At 42.7% G+C, this 12265-nt stretch overlaps 1 protein-coding gene across 2 annotated transcripts in view; it reads right to left on the reverse strand.

The window, feature by feature from the left end:
• The window catches only part of LOC102293083 (myosin-9), a 30376-nt gene extending 26412 nt beyond the window's left edge, over positions 1-3964 (reverse strand). For both annotated transcript variants that reach the window (XM_005926708.3, XM_005926707.3), the window contains exon 1: positions 3763-3964. The gene's annotated coding sequence lies outside the window, so the exon portion shown is untranslated. The remainder of the gene's footprint in view (positions 1-3762) is intronic.
• Positions 3965-12265: the final 8301 nt, after the last annotated feature.

Raw genomic sequence — 12265 nt, forward strand, 5'->3', positions numbered from 1 at the left:
CATCTGCTGAGCCATTGCCACAAGGAGGCATAAGTCAAGGTCTGTCCTTCAAGACCTGAAATCTCAACAAGTCTTTTGTTTATGTAGACTAAGTCGGAAGACAGACAACCAAGTATAGAAAGGGGTGGTAACAATGGCTATGGTGTGTGTGTGTGTGTGTGTGTGTGTGTGTGTGTGTGTGGGGGGGGGGGTAATAAGAATAGGAAAGAGACAGGGGAGGTAAAACGAAGAACATGCACTGTGAACAGAGGTCACAGAGAAAGGTCTGATAAGAAGACTGACACAACAAGGAAATACAAAGCTGTTTAAAGAAAGAAAGAAAGAAAGAAAGAAAAGAAAAAACCCACGGTCTGCATATCCTTGAGAGTAGTCGGGTCAACCACTAACTGAGGCAGAGCTAAATTAGAAGAGACATTCAGGAGAAAGCAGCAGTTTGAATGACTTGAATTAAAGGCCAGCATTAATGATATACTGCATTCAGACTCCACAGGCTAAAATCTGTTAATGTTTGATACTGCCTTTAATACATAAAAATGAATTTAAGCCAGTGTCGCTCGCAGCTGACACTGCTACATACTGAGAGAGGATACGATCGGCTCTGCTATGCTTAATGAAAAAAAACAAAAACAAACAAACTTGGCAATCTCCTCTGACAGGAATGTTTTATTTATATTTGTGAATCTTGTGTCAAAGACACGCACTATTTTAAACATTACCATTTTACTGAGCATTAAAACTATTTCAAGAAAAGTTAAAAGCTTAAACCAAAGTAAAGTCACATTTTAGAAAGCCAGAACCTTTTTTTCATCATTTTCAACAGACAGGTTTCATAATTAATTCAAGTATGCCCCATTACTCTCAGCCCTAAAAAAAAAAAAAAAAGCCCAGCACATATTCCAATCTGGTTTTCTTGGCGATCTAAACTGCAGGAATTACTGCACATCGTTAGCTTCATAGCATAAGTGCCTAAGTCATTTTTTGGTCAAATTGAGATTTTTGCCTAACTTTACTCCCCTACCACTGCTGCATCATCCTGTCCGTCTGAAACACAAAACACAAAAAAATGACTTAGGCACTTATGCTATGAAGCTAACGACATGCGAATGTAGTTCAAAAAGGCAGAGTAGGAATACCTGACATTTCTTCAAATAACACTGAGACAGGGTAAATGATCGCAATGTGCCAAATAATGTCACACTGCCCTCTCCACAGAGCAACAAAAGCAGGGGGCCTGCAAATAATCTTCCCCAGATGGGACATCCACCCTTCAATGAAATCTAAACATCCACAGGCAAGTTCCCTCAGACCATATCACTCTGAAAAGACTGAACAGCCTCACACACCAGCACCCCGTTCACATTTTAAAAGGAGGCCTGCATTCAATTTTGTCAGGACTACGGTACATAACTGCCGCCCCCCCCCAGGAGGGCCTCGAGTATGGACATTGCTGACACATGAATGATGGAATGTAACGATCTCTGCAGGGGGGCTCCATAACAGCACCGAAACTGGCAATGGGAGAGGAGAACTGGCCTCCAGAGAAGATGTTGCACAATGTATTAATTTGCCAAAATGACTCTTGCGAATAACAGGATATGACATACAACATGTCACCCCATGTGACCCTTCAAGCATCAGACTTTAAGCACATGACTGCTGCTCTCAGGGAGACTCATCCGGAGAAAGGTCACCCTGAGATGCCATTTATAGAAGAATTCTGCACAAGCTGTGGCTATTCTTCTGCTACTACAATGACTAATACTGATCACTGCTCAGCCTGCAAGCATTGTTACTGTAGTAACCTTGCACTGTGGTTTAAGACTTTCTTGGCAGAAACCAACTGATATGAAATAAGCGTTTCTGTTCAAAAGCAAAAGGGTGCCACGCTGCCTCCCTCTGAGACCACTAACACCTTCTACAATGAGAAGCAGGTTTGGGTGGAGGAGTGCCAGAGCTGCTGGGATGCCCAAGTCTGATTTGATGCAGACTTTGTGCATTTCTTCCCCCAAAATGCTGAACTTTGGTGCTTGTCATAGCCTAAATGACTATCCACAGTCCCTGAGTGCAAACAACTATGCGTCATCTAACAGATGCAAACAAATGATACTAACAAAGCACATCACTCAGGAGGATGCACACTGGTATGACATGATTGGTCCTGATTTGAATGGAACACTGAAAATCTGTGATTGGCCCAAATGTTGCCGTAACATGCATGTTCTCTTTGAGCCTGAACTAACTAGAGATGCTTTTTTGTAATCTGTGCTTGCAGATCAACATTTCCACTGCAGACGCATGCACGCTTTGCCTGAGCTTGAACTCAAAGTTTCCCGTGATGACTTTCGAGGCTCTAAAATTACATGGCGTCTCATGTTTTACAGTTCGTAAAGCCTTTAGAGGTAAATTTGGGTCACTGGGTTGCACAAATAAAAATGCACTCAGACTGAGCCGATACCGAGCCCTTCCAGCTCTTATGTAAAATGGAAAAAGTCACGCTGCCCAGCTAATGTTCATCAGAGTGGACCGCACTGTAATTACAAGACAAGCCTGGTCATTTTAAGCTGGCACTGCAGGAACCACTCTGACTTAACATCTGGCTCATCTACATAACAACCACATCTTTTATCATCATGCCCATCTCACGCTGCGAAATGCTTCCTTCTGCTTCACCCCTTAATGACTTTAGATCCTCTATGTGGATAACATTCACTGCATTTTTTACATGCATCTCTATTTTCGTTCTTCACTATCTTGGCCTGGAATAATGCTGACTGGAAAAACTGCTTTCATATCAGCCAATCAATGAGTGTATGAAGAATGAAACCTTAGCCTTACTGGAAAGCCATTGGACTTTTATCTAATGAGATAATAAACGTTAAGTGCCTCCCAGGTGAACTAGAATATTTTAATAATAAATCTATCTAGAAATATGTACTTCACATAGTACAGACAATCACATAATACAAGTTAAGCTTCTGAAACATCCATATTAGCCCACCTATGAGTTTGTCCGACTTCTCTATGCCTCTCCCAAAAAAAAAAAAAAAAAAAAAATCACAGTAAAATGTGTTCCTCATGCCACCATGTTGGCAGTAGCAGTGCACAGACATGCAGGTGACATGGTTTAGTATGGGTAAAGCTGGTCAGTGGCGGAAACGCTCAGCTCGGCGATCCACTGACGTCATCCTGCCAGCCAGACATATCACCGGCTCAGTGTCTGTCTCCCACCGCTACACACCGATAAGTTCAACCACCACAAACTAAGCATTCATATCTTACACCGAGCCGGTGTTCGGATAGCCTGAACTTCCACCTCTTCTCTTCAGCTCAAACTCTCGCCCGGCTTTTTTCTCTCTCTTTTTTTCCTTCCACGGTGCCATTCATTCAAGCGAATCACTTCCTGCCTCTACCGTTAAGACTTTTAGCTTCTCGCGAGCTGCCACAACGCTGAAGCTGTACTCTGAGACCTACGCTTCACATACTGCACACTCACCCGTGTATTAAAAGTTTATGGTCAGTATATTATTTGAATATTAAAGTGCTGTGAAGTTAAATAAAGCTCGGGTTAAAACTCTGACGGAGGTCCCACTCCACCCAGAGCAGCTTGCTCTATTTGCAGCCCTGAACTAGCCAAAAAAAGAAAAAAAAAAGGCCCTGCTTCCTGGTTCACTGCACTTGCTGCGGCTACAAGCGAATTGCACGAGTTAGAAACGAGTACATGGAGAAAGCATGGCAGACAAAAGTGTTCAAGAAAGAAATTACCTGCTTTTGGGGTGCAGGCTGCCTTTTTTTAAGAGGGTGGCTAACAACAACCGTGTGGCTCAGTCAGCGTCGCAGTGAGACAACTTATCTTCCTGTCGGCAGCAGCTTCGAAGAGTTCAGGCTAAACTACTGAGCTCGCTTCCTCCACTTCAGTCAGTCGCTCTTTCTATCTTTTTTTTCTCTCTCTCTCTCTCTCTCTCCCCCTCTTCCTTTTTCCCTCCCTCTTCCACTGGCTGGTCTCTGGTTTGCGTAATTTTAGTCAGCGAACGGCCCGCCGGAGCCTGGGGTGGGGTTCAGGATGAGGCGGGACCCAGCTGTCACATATCCGCCCCCTGGCCAATGGCCGCCGTCCTTTGTTAATCCTCGACACTTTTGTCCAATCGGCTTCTTCTAAAGGCGGCACAGGGCGGGGGGGTGACAGCGAATAGGCGGGACAAAGAACAAAAAACTGAACTTGAAAGCGTTGAGAGGAGGGAGGAGAGACTAGAGAGGTTACCGATAAAGCTGTGTTTAATGAGAGAGGTATGTGCATGCTAAGGATTTTTATGACCATATAAGTACCAGTCACTCTCAGGATGAACTGCATCACTCAGGATCTCCCCTCGTGTGTCAGCGAGGTCTAGTCTGCCCTGAGCGCCGTGCTAAACAACTAGTACGGATGGCTTCAGATGTTTGATTTCGTTTCTGCTGTCAGATAGCAGACAAATCATGCACATGCAGGCTTGCGTGCTACTCATATTACTAATCTGTCTGTCTCTTTCTTTTTTAAGGTGTAACAAAAACTCAGGCAGCGGTTTCTTGAAACTCTACACCCACCTCTGTCTGCTTAAACACATAAGATGTATTAATATTGTGAAGCACTCCTCTCTGTAAACAGGCTGTCTCCACTCTAAAAGGAGGTCAGGAAGACCAGTGTGCAGCTGACCCACACTTTGGCAGCATGGTTGCAGAGGGCCTTGAATTTTTCACTTTTAACCAATTTTTAAAAACTCAGTCATCCTGTCACCATTACATACAAGCAATTTCAGCCTATTGGCTCCTGCTTCCACCAGAGGGATTTTTTAAATATAAAAACTTTATCCACACTTTCCCAAGCTCTTAGATGCGAGAAACCAGGTGTTGTGGATTTATTTTTGTGATGCATTTAACTAAATTGCGTAATTTAAAATGCAATTACTCTTTTAAAAATTCCTCCTGCACCTGGCACCATGGCCAGTCCCAACAGATCTCCAGTTTTTTTTCTCCAGTGAGTTTATTGAAATGCATCCATCCACCTGTCAGATATGAGATTAGATCTGAAGAACAAACACGGTGTAAGATAAAATTCAAAACAGTTATGTGACTTTTCACTCGCCCAACAAGTGAGCCGAGCTTCATGATCAGACGTGTTAACACTGCATGGGAACCGCCGCAGGTGATGATCTAATTAGTGTGAAAGGAGAGAAATACATGTTGACATTAGTTTTCACTTGGCTGTTAAAACTAACGTCAACGTTGCCTTGTGGAAAGAAATGAAGGATAAAGAGAGAATGAGGGAATGGAGAACAGGAAAGCAGGAATGTGGTAGGAAAGGGTGAATGATGTCGAGATGAAAGTCCTGTGTTACCGATGCCAAAGTCTACGCCGGAGAATGGAAAGTACAATATGAACCTGTTTACTTCAAGCAGCCCTCTGGGTTTCAAATCGGGTGATTTGGGTCCGGTTTGCTGAACGGGCCCTGAAGGAACAGGGACAACGCACATGCCACAACCAGCAGGGAGACGTTAGCAGTGGAAAATAAATGTTTTTTCACTTTCTCTGTGTCCCCATAAAAATGCCATTGGATGTCTTCACTGTCTGCTTTAAGGGTTTGTGTTTTCACTTGAATTTATCACCCATCGGTTTGTGGACCCTGACTATTATGCTTTGGCTGTCAGTATATGCTGCTGCATTGATGGATGCTCAAAATGACCAAAGCTTCCAGTAATGCAGGTTTCAGGCCCTTTTTTTCTACTATTTACTCTGTATGATGTCAGTGAGAGCCAGAGTTATTATAGTTATTATACTTGTACAGCTGCTGTTATTGTGTATATATTTATTTATATTTAGATTTCTTCATACATTCTTATATAGTTCTATATTGTGTATTTTGTTGTACAGTTATTTTATTTTCAACTTTAATTTATATATTTTATCTTATTCTCCCACTTAAATTTACCCTTCATTCTAATTTGTGTTGTACAGTTATTTCATTTTTAACCTTAATTTATATTTTATTCCTTCCTAGTTAAATTTACCCTTTTTAATTTTTCATATTTATTTCCTATCTTATTCATAGCCTTTCCTTTTTTGTTTTCTTTAGGTCACGAGCAGTTGTCCAAGCATTTCACTGCATATCGTACTGTGTATGACTGTGTACGTGACAAATAAAATTTGAATTTGAATTATAGTTTCCCGTTTTCGAAAGACTTTTATTTAATTTAGTTTAGTTTCAGTTTAGTTTCTTCTTTCAGTTTAGTTTTTATTGTTTGAAAATGTTCGATCCATCGATAGATAGATAGATAGATAGATAGATAGATAGATAGATAGATAGATAGATATTCCAAAATTTCATAAAATTATTTAATTTAGGTTTAATGAGCAACACAGTGGTGCAGTGGTTAGCACTGTTGCCTCACAGGCCGAGGACTTTCTGTATGCCATATTCTTCCCACCTCTGCGTCAGTACTCTGGCTTCCTCCCACAGTCCAAAGACATGCAGTTGGTGAGGTTAGGTTAATTAGTGTGAATGGTTACCCGTGTCTCTGTGTTAATCTTGCAACAGACTGGCGATCTGCCCAAGATGGACCCTGCCTCTCACTCTAATTACAGCTGGGATAGGCTCCAGCTCCTCGTGACCCTGAATAAGTAGAATATAGATGCATGGATAGTTTTAATCTTTTTCAGAAGATTATTTTTTTTAGTTTAGTTTCACTTAATTATAATAAGCTTGATAAGAGCGGATAACTCTGATATGGTCATTTCAGCGGTAGTGACCGGGCACTGCCCGTCTACCTGCAGCGAGCTCCGTTGTCAGATGGAGGCAGTGTACAAAGTATGTGGTACAACCGGTCTGTGGGCCACTCTATGTGCTGTTGTTGCTCTGTCAACTAACCGCGGAGAAGAGCGAAGTTATTACATACAAATAGCTGAAGTGAAACCGAGTTTCAAAAACACTGAAAAGTGTCACTGCAGCCACCGTCTGTCTTTTCAAGCTTTACTTTTGATCCTTGAAGAGTTTTTAGTTTTTTCCATGGTTCTCCCTTGCCCAGTATAAAGTAGATAAGGATTATTTTGAACCGTGATTCATCCAAAGCCACTAAATCAGCACAACAGATCCTTATTTATGACGAAGTGCTTGAGGTTAAAGTGTCAGAGCTGTGGATTATAACCCGAACTGCACACTTTTGATTTAAAGCAAGTTTTTCTACTAAGACAAGTCTTTCTGTTTTTCCTGTTTGGAAGTAATCCCTGATAAGAGATGGCAACACAAAACAGATGATGGCATTCTGAAGAGAAATAACACATATCTATATATATATTTCAGCACAGGTATACTTGAACTACACATTTGCTGCACAAGGCAAACTATTATGCTCATTTATCCCTAGAAGTTGTCTTATATTGCAGCAGGGCCTAAGGCATGACAGGAATCTGCTGACAAACACAGGAAAATGCCATTTTCAGTACAATGTGTGATTTATGTTCGCTGCGTGTCACTATGAGTGGAATGTGTCTGTTTGTTTTCCTATATGTTTTAGCAGCTGGGTATCGCATGTATGGAGAGCAAAATGCTGACGATTCAGCGTGTCTGCATGGAAAAATCAATAAGCCCCCACATCCCTACTTTACTAGGATGGACGGGAAATATCTGAATTTTCAGCTAAGAGGTCAAAGGTCACGTGTTACTTGAGAGGGACCAGATGCCAAAAGAGGAGAGGGGCAGAGGCGAAGACAACAGGGGAATAAGCAAGAGAATCAGGCTTCTGACATACAAACAGATCTGAGCTCAAAGCACATTTTGTAATATGACAACAGCTTCTCATATGATAAGAATCTTGGATCTAAAGGAGAAAAAGAGAAGCAAACAGAAGTGGGAAGCAAAATAAATGTGGGATTAAAACATAGCAGAATTACCAAATATGGACAACTCTGACCTCACCATCTCCCTCCCTCCCTCTTCCCTTTCTCTCGCTCATTCTCTCTTTCTCCCCCCCTTCAGTTGGTTGTAATAGCAGCAGCAGGGTGTGTCTGTAATTCAGGGTGTGTAAGGCCATTATATCATCCAGTCAGAAAGAAAGGAACTCATTCAGTGACGGCACGTTAAAAAGGGTGCTATGTTAACTCACTGACCACTCTTGGTGTGTAACCGCTTGCGTGAATTTGTGTGTGTGTCTGTGCCCTCAAGCAACACACGGGCCTACATGTCTGTACATGCAAAAGCTCAGATGTAGGTCAAATAATAGAGCAAACAAATTTACCTCTTGTACTCGTTTCCTACTCCACTCTTTCACTCCTGAAGTGTACTAGAATCACAGTTCGAAATAATCCTTATCAACTTATCCTGGCTGTTGACACAGGCCCTCAGTTTTATTTATATAGCACCAAATTGCAATAACTCCTGCTTCTGTATTATTGTAATGTAAAGATCCTAAAATAAAACAGAGAAAACCCCAACAATCAGCGAGCAAGTATTTGGTGACAAAACTCCCTTTTAGCAGGAAGAAGCCTCCGGCAACAGCCAGGCTCAGGGAATGGCAGCCACTGGTTGGGGGTGCAGCGAGGTAAAGGATGTCTTTTTCCGTATGGCTTGAAACAAGCTGTTTGCGTCTCCTTCACCCTCCTTTTAAGGCCGACTTTCTCCCTATTTGCTGCAGCTTGCAGACAAAAGGTCTGAACAACAGGTGGGAGGGGCTTCAGCGCTCATGCAATCACTGGGATTACTTGCACGTACATTGAACTCATTGGCTATTTTTATGAGGAGCATCTGCCATTTTAACAGCACATATATGACAGAAAATTGGGAAACCTCTAATAGAGCCACTTTATTGCTACTGTCTGAGCCACATCCTCTAGCTCTAACCGGTCAACAACACTTATTACAGCGCATGCGGTTTGTTCATCACCATCTCCCTGTCTGCCGAGACTATGTACCCAGCATGCTTCAGTTAACACAACCTCTTGACATAGTTAAACAAAGTGTTTGTTTGTGTGTATTTGAATAGCACGAACCGCAAAGAATAATTAAGAGCTTCCTCAGCTTTTATGATAATGCAATAATAAGCACCGGTGTGTCCAGTGGCTATTTATTCTGTCTTTAGTCTCACCCTGGGTTCCAGCTCCGCCATCCTCCTTTTTCCTTAGCAATCAGTACACAGGAAGGAGTGATAAGACACATGTTGACTCACAAAACTAGGGAATGTGGAGTAAAAGGGAAAACAGGCACAGCTCGTCTTCCTTTGTCTGTCTCTCTCCCCCCTTTTTGCGTTGCTGATAAGACAGCATCCCTAATACATGCTAAGTCCATAAGGTATTGCACTGATGGGAGTGAGAGAAACAGCAACAGTGGCTGCTTTGTCTGGAACAGAGCGCAGATCTAACAAGGTGGAGAGGGTGTGTGTTTAAAATATAAATACAGATATGTATTTACTATAAACACAGAATTCTCAGGGCTGTGCCAGATCGGCTCTTTCTCCCATAAGCACCTCACCCAAATGCACACACAGGGCAAAAGCGTTTGGCTCAGAGACAAGCGATGCCATTTCGAACAAACAGAGAGTGAACATTAGCAGTTTGGGGCTCTAAAGTGGGACAGACTCACTGCAAGAATTCTGGCAACGCTGCCTCTTGCCGTTTACTCAGCAGCAGCCGCCGCTGGCTTCCCCTGACTTTTTTTTGCCTTATATGGTCACAAGAGGTGGTTGAGTGAGTGTGAGAGAGAGCGAAAGAGAGAGAGGGTGGAGGTGTGGTCTATTGTTTTTCGCGGAAGACGTGTAGGGTTACATGTTGGTCTTTAACCTCTGGTGGCTGTCGTCATCTCTTCAGTCACCTCTTTTCCTCAGTCTGAAAGTATAGGAACTGCATAGGAAGTCATGTGGCGCGGTTGCTGATTATCTGAGGCAGAAGGGGACAAAAGCGGCTGAAATGGTAGAACATTCACAGACATCTCAAAAACTATGCAGGAATGTCTTTCATCCAGCTTACAACAATTGTGTTTGTACATCTGGGCCTTTAGCTTTACGCACACCTGCTTACATAATGCCAGTGGAATTCCTCCCCCTCCTCCTCCCCCTCCTTTTTAAATAATACAAAAAAAAAATCACTTGATCTCTGATCTGGCTGCTACTGAGTAACTATCGGTGAGCACATCCTTGGGCTTCATTTGCAATGACCTAATCCAAACCAAGACCCGCTGAAAGTGCAGATGACAAATGATGTGACTTTAATGAGCAGTTCTGAAGGCCGTCACTATGATTCTGTCAGCTGTGGGCTCTCTGTAATGACACGCCAGGATGGGAAAGCAAGCGGCCAGGGCTGGGCATGTTTTCTGCTGAGAAAATTACGAGAGATAGAGACGATGATGAGAGAAGGGTCTTTCTAGGCAGGGCAGGTCATCTCCTGTCTGCTTTACCACGAAGCACTCGATTCTTTGAATGGTTCATTAGTGATACAGACTTGCCTCACTCTTGCACTCCAGTCTTTATTGGGCAGGCCCCTCACATTAAAAGTGTTTATATGAGTACAGAAAGTAACATTTTACTTTCTATCCCTCGTCACTGTGAGGTGCAGTGCTACGTAAATAAAGAAATAAATAAAAGCAAGCCCAATCTTACTACTCTGCTGTTAATCATTAACCACATCCAGTGATAAAACAGCTATTTATTACTTTCTTTGCTGTCACCGTAGCAACTTACAAGCAAGCAAAGGCTGAACTCACACTCATTCGGACTGGAGAGAGGTAGATAGTTTATGAACAGCACGAATGTGACAGGCTCGAGGGTCAGAGTCCGTCTGCCAGGTCGCAGCACATGTCGAGAACATCTCAAGCGCGACAGAGGAGGGAAAGGTGGCTGGGCACGGTACGGTACTCTGGCCCAGGTGCAAGAATGAAAACATGCAAAGGTGAAAATTAGAGACACAGACGAGGAGGCAGACACTGTTGATTTGAGGGGGTGACAGAAAGGGGGTAATTTAAGTAGAGGGCGGTGTGTAGGTAGGCATTTCGGTAAAGACTGGATTGTAACAACATGAGTAACACCTGCATGTTCAGACAGAAGGCACAGGGAGATTTGGGGGGGATGACGCTGGCATAATACAACTGAAAATCCTTCAGTTCACAACAACAGTCCTTTATATAGTAATTTAAGACCCTGTAACATTAGAGAATTCCCAACAATCCAACATCCTCCTAACTTCCTGAGGGCATAGGTTAGTGGGATCTGTATCCACAGATCAGGAACATGGATGTCTGGGGATACAGAAAGGAAGGGAGAGAAAGAGAGGACAGAAAATAAAAGGATAATGGCTTTTAATGATGTCATATAAATGCAAAGGGAATGAAAGAGAGGAGAGGTGCTCAGTACGTGATACCAGGTCCCCCAGCAGAATCTCCTGATCCAGCCCAAAACATGTGTTTATCCAAAAAAAACCAACTAACTTTTAAGACTAATCCTGAAATCAGAGAGGGGGTCCATCTCTTGATCCCAACCTTTAAGCTAAGCCATCCCTCCCATTCTATTCTAGAACTATGGCACTAACAAAGCTACATCCTATTGGTACATGATGAAGTGTAAAGACTGCGAGTCGAGTATAGATATGTGGTCTCTCGTGTTAATACTCATTAGCACCTCTTGCTGCATTGTTTTGGATCAACTGTAGGTTTTTCGGGAAGCCTTTGGAGCAACCTGGCAATGAGGAAATATAATGTTCCAGTTGGGAATATATTCCAGCACGGTGTAATTATTTTAAAACAAGAAACATAAATTGAAAACAGGCACTGGGTCAAAAACAACACAAATGTTAAAAATCAGCTCCCACACAGCGAGGCTCCACTTCTGTCTACAACATGGAAACTGATGTTTCCAGCACTCCGGCCCTTCGTCACTTTAGCATCACCATCTTTAGAGAAGAAGGTACATTTGACTGGTTCCTTATTTCCACAGCAGACGGACATGTCCACGTTTCTGATTTGGCACAGATTTTTATAGCGATACCCCTCCTGAAGAAATCTTCCTATTTATCTGGGGTTGAGAGTGTTGCTAGGTTAACTGTAGCCTGCGACTCCCCGTGGCTCAGGTTGTGTCACCGCTTGGAGATAAATCCCGGATGTTTCATGTTTTTGATTCATGTCATAATTATTAATTTCTGGTCCCTTAAGTGCCAAGTCTTTGGAGACTTGTGGGGGAGAAGATTCTGACACAGACACTGATGATGACTCGGACTTCAGAGTTTAAAGGATGTGTCTTTTTGAAAACTGACCCCAAGG

This window comes from Haplochromis burtoni, unplaced genomic scaffold (genome assembly GCF_018398535.1).
Source record: "Haplochromis burtoni strain Fernald_Lab_line unplaced genomic scaffold, NCSU_Asbu1 Contig_45, whole genome shotgun sequence".
NCBI lineage: Eukaryota > Metazoa > Chordata > Actinopteri > Cichliformes > Cichlidae > Haplochromis > Haplochromis burtoni.